We start from the raw sequence: 10162 nt of genomic DNA, 5'->3' as shown, positions 1-10162 counted from the left end.
TAAGTCATTCTGACTTAAAAATCTGCTTCTTGGGCTGGAGAGATGGCTCAGTGTACAAAGTGCTTTCCAAGCAAATATGTGGACCCAGATTTGGTCCCTAGCAGTCATGTAAAAAGCTGGGAGTAAGGATGGGTCCCTGGGGCTTGCTGGATAGCCAGCCACCCTTAGCTAAATCAGTGGGCTCCGGGCCAGTGAGATACCCTTCCTCAAAAAGACAAGGTGAATGGCACCAGAGGAATGATTTCTGAGGTTGACTTCTGACCTCCATCCAAAACACACACATGTGTACCTGCACATACGGAAGTTTTTGAAAAGTCGGCTTCTGTTCTCACAAGTGGTTGTTAGGGACAGCAATTTGAAAAAGCGTTGGAAATGGGAGCAAGAAGAGCATGGCCTGGTGCTGTCTTTCCAAGTCCATTTCATTACCACCACCACCACCAGCAGCAGCAGCCACATACAAGAGCCCAGGGCACAGTCACTGCCACCGTCACAGGAGTAAGGGATCTGGGACTAGAATTAGGTAACCAGGCAGTCTGTAGTCCAGTCTAGCTGATCTCCAAGTTGGTTCCGGGTGCCATCTTCCTCTCCCCTGTCACAACAGTCCCTGTCACTTGTGTCTTTCCTCTGTAGGCTCTGGCTCTCATGGTTCTCCCCTGTCATTTACAACCATGACCCTTGAGTGTCCCCTGAGTGGTAGGGATAACACCCATGCTTTAGGATGATGAACTGGGTTGTTCCTGGCTTTAGGCTTTGCTTTAAGCACTTGACCCTTGCAGCAGCACTTAGCATGGGACTGGCAACCTGGGTGCACAGTGAGTAGAGTTCTATGACCCCACAGCCAGTGAGCAGAGGGAAGTCCTTCAGAAAACCTGAACAGCACAGGGGGGCAGTATCACGAAACCATTTTGAGACCCAGACAAAGCTGGAAAAGAAAGCTGCTCTGGTGAAATTTGGGGTCAGAAATGTCTTTTGTGAAGGGATATTTAATAGGGAAGAATAAAGACAAGGTGCTGCGACCAGGGTTCTGGTGACAGACAGAAGTGGGAACAGGCCGATGTTCATCAGTCCACTGGGGCTCTACTGGGGTCCAGGCGGGCTTACAAAGCTGACATGGTGACTTGTATGAAAACTGATTGGGGTATGTTCTCAACGTGGAGCCTGAGAAGGTAACACCCTTGCCTGGAGTTCCAGGAGCAGCCACTTCCCGAGTTGTTGGAAGTATAAATTTTAGGAGGCCCAAGGAAAATGAGCAAGGAGCTGGGTTCCCTGACCATCACTGAAGGCCCCACCAGTGTACTCTGACTTCCCTAGGTGGCCTCCATCTTCAAGGGCTGAAGCTCATGGTTAGCACCTGGCCTGTAAGGTAAAGTTCTGGCTAGTGCCTTGTCACTAGGAGGCCTAGTGACAGGGATGGAGATCACAGTGGCCTGCTTCTGACATTCACACATTTTCATTTCCGTCATGAACTCAGGATTCACTATGATCATTTGACAAACAACCCAACTCTAGAGCCACAGAAGCTGCACTGCTGGTGCCAAAGCAAGCTTGGGAGGTTTGGGGGTGAGATGGAAAAGAAAGCAAGCTATGAAGAGGCCCAGGAAAGAAAACATTTCCATGCTGTCTGTCCTGGGAATACCAAGGCTTTCCTCTGCAGCTTTCTAGGACAGTGTTGATGTCCTGAGGGTGTAAACCTGAGAACCCAGTGGAAAAAGACATGCTATGCTGATTCCACAGAGACGGTCAACTTGGCCTGATTGTGACAGACCACTCTTTCTTAGGGTTTCTATTGCTATGACAAAATACCATGACCAAAAAGCATGTTGGAGAGGAAAGCACCCAAGAGTCTACCCATGTTTCCCCTATGTTTTTGCACTCTTTTGGGTTGCTGCAATATAGCACACAAATATACATATAAAGAAATTTTTCCTTTGGGGAAATGTTAATCCCAAAGATGCAAGGAGAAAGACCACTGACCCAAATCACCATGGCTAAATTAATTAAAGCAAGTGTGTGTGTGTACATGGGCTATCTCTCCCTAAAGACAGAGTACTAAAGATCAGCCTTGGGTGTGAAAAAGACAAGGTTTTTATAGCTCAGGGGTAAGAAGTTTCTAAATAGAGGATTTGGCAGGCAAAATAGGCAGGGTTACAGGAACAGAACATAAGCATAACGAGCTAGTCATAACTACCGCCCCAGAAACAAAGGAGGCAAATGAGACATGGCTGCCATCTCTGGAACAGGCAGCACAGAACCACTTTTAGTTAAGGTTACAGACGGGCTATAGCCCAGTCCTTGAGAAGCATATTTCATCATAAACAAGAATGAACCTGGTTTGTCATTACTATAAAATGGCTGTTAAATGTAAGATGAAAGCAGGCTGGTTCTTTATTTTCTCCTTGTTTTATGTGTCCCTGTTAAGTCCTTGATAGGGTCTTAGCATTCTTTATCCTGAGGGAAACAAAATTTGGAATTTATCAAAAGATGTATGGCCCAGTTGTAAAGCATACCTGTTTCGTTAGCATATAGAACAAATGTTTTAAGGCCACGTAATCTTGGTATGCTAGTCGGTCCTAAGGCGGCCTTTGTGCTTCCTTTGCCAAGGAGTTAGTTCCCTTTGAACCTATTCTTCTAGCCTTCTGTTGAGGATAAGGGGCAGCATACTCCACTTTCTGCTGAAATTAGGATGCTGTCTGTCATCAGGACCCAGGAAGACTGGAATGTCCGTCAAAGTCTGGGGGGCGGGGTTAGGGCAGTGGGGTATTCATCTTCTGATGATTCTGGTTGGCTGAGCCGTCTGAAGAGAAAGGATCAGTCATGTTGATCGAGCCGGTTTTGTAGGACTACCGGGGCTGCCTTGGTCTAGATCACCTTTGGAGCAGTTTGGAGTCTGCAGCTGGTTTCTGGATGGTATCTACTTGCTGTGTGGAATTCTGCCAAGGTAGATACAGACTTGGGACAGAAGTTAAATCATGTAAGCATTCCTTTCTATTTGGAGCTTCCCCTTCAGGAATAGGCAACAGACAGGAAAGTGTAGTCTGTTGATTGACAGGAACACTTATATGGAGTCCGTTTGGCCTGTGAGAGGTGGATCTAAGTTGTATGACTTTCTTGGCTCCCTGAAGTATATATTACCATTGTTTGTAATAAGGAATGAAATCCATAATGTGGAAAAAGAAGCAAAGACGTGTGCGCGAAACAGCTGGAGTGGACTCATGCCTTCGAGTCAGAGCAAAAGCTATGGCTTTGCATTAAAAGCACGAACATTTTTTTTTCTTTGTCCAGAAGGATGAATATATATGAATATACATGAATATATGTCAGAGGTGTTTTTATTATAATGAGAAGCATCTTTAAATTTATATTTAGAAGACAACAAGAAGAAATTGAAAATCTTGAGCTATGACTGATAATAGTGGTCAATGTTTTACCAACTAATCAGAACGCCATTGATTAATGTTAAAACTTTGAACTTTTGAAATCTTAGTATAACAATAGCACAGAGTAACTTGTATTTATATATTTTAAATCATATATTTTAGACTCTTAAAACTTATTTAGGCTTTTATATCCTCATACGTTTGTAAATTATTTTTTAGAATTTTATAATTTATATAAACCTTTAAATTTTGTATCCAATTATTTATCATTAGATGTACATAAGTGGATGATTACTGAGAGAAGTCTTTGCAAAGAAAATTCCTTTAAATAATAAAAGTTATGTCTGGAACTTATTTATCCTTTAATATGAAGCCTGTTAGTTAGAAAAACCTGTCTTTTTCATCAGGTGACCTAATAGCTCTAGAAAAGTAAGGACTGGTTTTAATGTGTGAAATGCAGTGGCCAGAGAGCTTCAGTTAGCTGACAACACCATCAGAGATCTGAGAAGGATAAATACAGAGGGAAGTGTATGGCCTATCAGTTACAATTACAGACACCAACTACCTAGATGGTTGCCCTAGGCTCCTATGGTCTTGATGGCTCGTTGGGGGCAGGTGTCAGTCTTTGGCTATCATACAGAATCATATTTAATCTTTAGCTGCCATATAGAGCAGAGCTGATCTTCAGCTGCCAGACCAGGATTGATAGATTTTATTATAAAGAAGGAACTTGGAATGATTGGCTCCATTTTGACTTAAGCAGAGTATGGCAGTCAACCCAACAATGTCCACAGTTTGGGCAGAGCCCTGGTAGCAGGTAAGTCACAGGACAGGCTTTATTATGTATACATGATTTTAAATAAACCTTACTTGTTTTTAGTTACTTGTTTTAGGTGTAGCTTTGAAAACACATAAGAGACTAAACCGAGCTTCTACTTATAAATGAATTATATTTGTAAATAATTTGATCATCTATCAAGTGACTCTTTATCTGCATGAATTAATTGTCTTTAACAGTTTACAAACAAGTCAATATCTTTTATAAGATTAGGATTCTACAGTTTTGCCCCTGTTAAGTTTAGCCTTTAAAAAAAATGACAGTTCTTGAATCGAAGGTCTTTTAATATCAAAATAAAACTTTAAGTCATAAATACAGACCACAGGAAGACTGTCAACTTTATTTTCCTGGTCCTCTCATAGTGCAGCATTGCAGAATATCACAGTTTCTTGTAGGCCTCAGTTTACCAAGATAGCTGAAGCTTAACAAAGTTAGCAAAGACAAGAAGGCTACATATGCACTCTTAAGTCAGCCTGTTAGCCTGGATAGATCCTAGGTAAGGGCAGGCATTGTTAGCCTGGATAGATCCTAGGTAAGGGCAGGCATTGTTAGCCTGGATAGATCCTAGGTAAGGGCAGGCATTGCTTAGGCTCTTTGCCAGATTGCTTAGGTCTTTGTCTTAGTGCATCATAAAATAGGAATATTCTAGTTTCTGGTGTTTTATAGTTGTGGTCCTAACTTTAGTTGTCTGGCAACTACACCGAGTGTTTGGGATTCCATTATAGCCTCGAGCTTTAAGGGTAAGCCCTTAAGCATTTAGTCCATGTTCACTAGAATAGTTAGCCAGAAGCAGAACTACAGGAGTTAAAAAAGTAAAGTTAATAAATTTGGAGACTTGCCCAGAGCTATAGACATTGATGTATTAGTTTTATGTTTTAAGATTACCTTTATAACTTTCTAATTATTAACCCTGTGTCATAAGTTTTAAGGCAACTTTTGTTACAGGCTCTATAGCTTTTAAAACCATATCCAATAAAGTTATAAATCCTGAGGTACATAAAGGTCATAATAAAGGCTTTACAAATCTTGAGATAAGGTTTGTATCTTAGCAAAAGTTTTCGGCAGTTAAACCAGCAGTCCGATTTCCTTAGCTGCTCTGCCTTGCTCTTTTTGCTTTCTCCAACGAGATTGGGTGGCTCACCTGACATAGGACAGAAACACTCCAATTCCAGAAATAGCTTTTCGGTACAGCAGAATAGCATAAAACAATATTTCAACCGTTACTCTACCCAAAAGACATTCGAATTCCTGCTGTACTGAATTCAGTGACCAGAAAGAAATTTTGAGCCTTGGCTATTGAAGCAGCCATGGCAAGTGGTAGTGGTGGATTTGGGCCTCAGCAGGGTGAGTGTGTGTGTGTGTGTGTACAAAGCCACCCAGGGCAGCATGCTGGGGAGCAGGTACCCAGCCCAATGGCATGGGAGTGGCAGCAGCTAGAGCTTGGTCTGGCTCCCAAGTCCACCTGCAACTGGAGAAGATTATTGGGGACTCAGATACAAACAAGAGAAAGCACAAATGAAACCAATACACAAAACATAGAATGTACAAGAAAAAATGAACAAACAAAACAAACAAACAGAGCAACACAATACCATCACGGGGGCAATGACAATTAGGGTCATGCAGAGATTTACTAGTTCAACCAAATAATTTTTTTTTTTAAAAATAAATAGGAGGCTTTGTCTCAGTTTCCTCCCTGCACAACCCTGGTGCCAGCACCAGAGGCTTTCCGCAGTATCAGGTTTCCCTGGTTTAGTGAGGCCTGGCCTCTTAAGTTTCCATCTCTGCTCCTAGTGATGCCCAATGTTGTGTGATGGGCCAATCCAATCTCTTGGCCCTCAGTATTGTTCAAGGTTCTCAGGGTACCTTGGCTTTGTGTGTAGCCTAGGCATTGAAATCCTGCCAGTGGACACTCAGGTGCCAAGCCTTTCCAATTCTGGATCCCAAGTCTCACAGGGCTCCCCAAGGAGGGTAAGGAAAAAGGAACTAGTAACTCCCAAATAACCAGAAATAACCAGATGGGCCATGTGATGTCTTGCTTGTTGCCCTGGACAGGGGAATGTCGGATCTTGTCAACCCCACCCTGTCAAGTCTGAAGATCAGAATTGCACAAAACCAGAACCAGAACAGAACCAGATGCCACAGAAAAAGTTAAGAAAAAGGAGGAAGAGAAGGAGGAGGAAAGACAGAAAAAAAAAAAAACCTCGAGAATACAGATGATAAAGATGCAGAAAATAAACAAAAAACAAAATACCCCTACCAGAGGCTATAAGTTATACCTAAACGTATATGCTTACAGATCAGTTAAAACACCAATAAAGGAGTGGCTGTGGAGATGGCTTATATGCTTACAAAGTTAAAACATCGATAAAGGAGTGGCTGTGGAGATGGCTTATATGCTTACAAAGTTAAAACATCAATAAAGAAGGGGCTGTGGAGATGGCTCAATGGCTCAAGTTTGCCACGCAAACATGAGACCCTAGAGTTGGAATCTCCAGAACCTGTGTGAATGCTGAGTGGTCATGGCTGCTACCTCTAACGATCATCCTCAGAAAGCAGGGCAAGGTGGACTAGCCAGGCTAACCACATCAGCAAGCTCTGGGTTCAACTGAGAGATCCTGCCTTGATGAATGAGGTGGACAGTGATCAGGGCCATCAACCTCAGTCTCCACATAAAGTCACACATATGTGCATGTGCACTGCACACATATGTGGAGGCAGAGGTGGGTGGATTTCTGTGCATTCGAGGCCAGCTTGGTCTATATAGTTAGTTCCAGGACAGCTAAAGCTATGTAGGGAGACCCTCTCTCAAAAGCAGTAACACACATGTGTGTATTATACACACACACACACACACACACACACACACACACACCCACCATATCAAAATTGCTTATTTATGGATCAAAGGCTTCTGAGAAACTTATTTTCTTATTTTCTGCATTTTCCACAAGAGAGCAGGAACTTCTATAACCAGAAATGAAGAACCACTTTAGAAAGTAAACATGACTATTCTTTAATGTGAGATGCAGTTGGGAGTCCACGTGGAATGGATGAGCAGCTTACTTTGTGTCTGGTTATGATGTGGTTTTGTTATGTTGTTTGGAGCTCTGCCCCTTATAGAAAAAAAATCAGATAGTTATTAGATTCCCTTACATTAACACAATGACATTTCAGGGGTGTGTATGCCCTGTGGTCAATTGATTGGCATGGGGATTATGCCATTGGGGGAATGAGTATGGAATTTGCTAGGTGCTTTGCTCTGGTAATCAGGACTTTATCTCTAATCTAAGAGAGAGGATTGAATTCCTTAACAATGATCAGAAAATGCTTTTAGGAAGATTCCTTTCCTAGCCAACAATTTCTTAAGTTTGCTGCAAACATGTGGGTCATCCTGGTCAGGGACACCTGCAAAGAGTTTGGTGACTAAGTATCTTGGTCTTCAAAGCCAATGAAAGAATGTCATAGAATCTATAAAGAAAGTTTACCTGAAAGAGGAAAACACCGAGGAAGGGGTGGGTGCTGTTGTTTGTGATGTGCTGGTGAGGTTCTCTGGCCCTAGTCCTTCTTGTGGGAACTTTAATTTTCCCCAAGTACTATTTGGTGTCAAGACTCTCACCAGCCATCAGAACATTCCTTACATTGTTTGAAATTTAGATCTTTAAATCAGATTCACCACCCTGGGTATATTGCAGCATTGTGATTCAATTGTAAACTCTGTCTGAAAGTGTGTGTGGTTGCTCAGAAAGCACGTGTTTCCTATAGGTTTCCAGAGAGAAGGTGTCTTAGCCCAGAGGTTCTCTCTCTGGGGGGCTGCTTGAGAGCGCAGGACACATCTCTGGTATCTTAGTTACTTTTCTTTTCTTTTTCTTTCTTTTTTTTTTTTTAAAGATTTTATTTATTTATTTTATGTATATGACAAATACACTGTAGCTGTCTTCAGACACACCAGAAGAGGGCATCAGATCCCATTACAGATGGTTGTGAGCCACCATGTGGTTGCTGGGAATTGAACTCAGGACCTTTGGAAGAGCAGCCAGTGCTCTTAACCGCTGAGCCATCTCTCCAGCTCCTTAGTTACCTTTCTATTGCTGTGAAGAAACATCAAGACCAAAGCAACTTATAAAAGAGAATATTTAATTGGGGGCTTGCTTACAGTTTAGAGGGTGAGTCCATGACCATGACAACAGAAAGCAAGGCAGGTATGATACTGGAGCAGAGAGCTTACACCTGATCCACAGGCAGAAGGTGGTGGGGGAGGGGAAGGGGGAAGGCGAGGGAGAGAGGGAGAGTTTGGCCTGGTGTGGACTTTTGAAACCTCAAAGCCCATCTCCAGTAACACACCTCCTACAATGAGGCTATATCTGCTAATCCCAAAACAGTTCCATCTACTGGGCACCAAGCATTCAAACATATGAGCCTAGGGTGGGGCATTCTCATTTCAAGCCTCCATACCTGGTTGCATGCCCTAATACTTACACGTGTTGAGACTTGATAATAAAATTTCCATTTTCTGCAATTCTTTAGGAGCCCAGTTCCTCAAGTACAGGGGAATGATTGCATCATTGCATGAGACTCAAAGAATTTCAAATTGAAGGCAGAAACATCTTTCAAGAAGACAGAATTTGTGTCTATGTCTACTACAGACAGTTTCTGTCTACTAAATACTGTAAGGCCCGCTAGGAAGGGAGAAACTCCCTCTCAGCCCACGGGAATTCACGGCCACCCCAATAACTGCAAGACACCAAACTTGATGTAATTAACACGAGGTATATTTGATTTCAACGTGTTGAGGCCACACTTCAAGCCTGTCTTACACAGAGGCAAGCAATGAAGTATGACCCCTACTTAGAGAAGAGATAGAGCTTTTAAAGGAAGAACAGCAACCCAGGGAGATGAGGGGGAAAATCATGATTAAGTATCTATAGAAAGCACCTGTCCAGGTTCAAGAAACGGTCATGAGGAAATATCTCATAGAATCAAATCCTATCTAATTTATCTTGTGGTCAGTTCTGTTCCCAGTATCCAAGGTGCACAAGCACGCTAACTTGAACTCCCAGCTCAAACCCTATTCAATCTATCTTATGGTCAGTTTTTAGTTCCTGGTACCCATGGTGCACGGTCACGCTAACCTGAACTCTCAGCTCTGAACTCCTATCTTATCTATTTTGTCTTGTGGGTAGCTAGTTTCCTAGGACCCAGAGCGCAGAACAAGCTGATCTGCACTCTTGACTCCATCTGTGGAAGGTTTAAAATTTTTTAACTCTTTCAATACAAAGATCAGAGTCCAGCACATCATCACCACTGAATAAATATTTGCTGACCAAATAGATCAAAAACTGAGTTTCACTCAGTATCATTTTGCCAGTTAACTACGTGGCTTCTACTACCTAGCGTGTTGTATATGTTTTATTTTTCCTTATTCTTTTTTATTTTTATTATTTTTTGCTATGTGTATATGTGTGTATCTGGGGGCATGTGTGGGCTTCCCTGCTCTGGTGGATCGGCTGATACAATCTATAAGAGCAGTGTGAGTGGAGATGTTGAAGAGGGAGTTCAGAAGCCGAGGACTCACAGTCAGTAGGCAGATCAACCTTACTTAGGATGATTGAAGGCTTATAAAGTTTTGGAGGAGTAAAGGTAAGGACATTCAGGATGGGCAAAAGTCATTGGCTGGGCCTAGTGTACTAGGAATGCTTCATTAACATGGGGGAGCATTTCAGAACTCTCAGGTGCTGGCTGAATAGGTTTTGTCAGGAGAAAGGAAATTGGTCCTATAAACTGATTGAGGTCACGTGACATTCCTCAGGTAGAGGCAAGTGTGGGAAGCTTAGAATTCCCTGGACAAGGTCAGAAAACTGGGTAACAAAGGGGGTCTTCCATAATGTGCTGAGCCCTGAGGCTGTCGGTCATGGCAGACTTCAACGTTAATTAGCAGAGTTTTCCC

The sequence above is a fragment of the Arvicanthis niloticus genome, chromosome 2 (genome assembly GCF_011762505.2).
Source record: "Arvicanthis niloticus isolate mArvNil1 chromosome 2, mArvNil1.pat.X, whole genome shotgun sequence".
Classification (NCBI taxonomy): Eukaryota; Metazoa; Chordata; class Mammalia; order Rodentia; family Muridae; genus Arvicanthis; species Arvicanthis niloticus.
Note: the sequence above shows the minus strand (reverse complement) of the source record.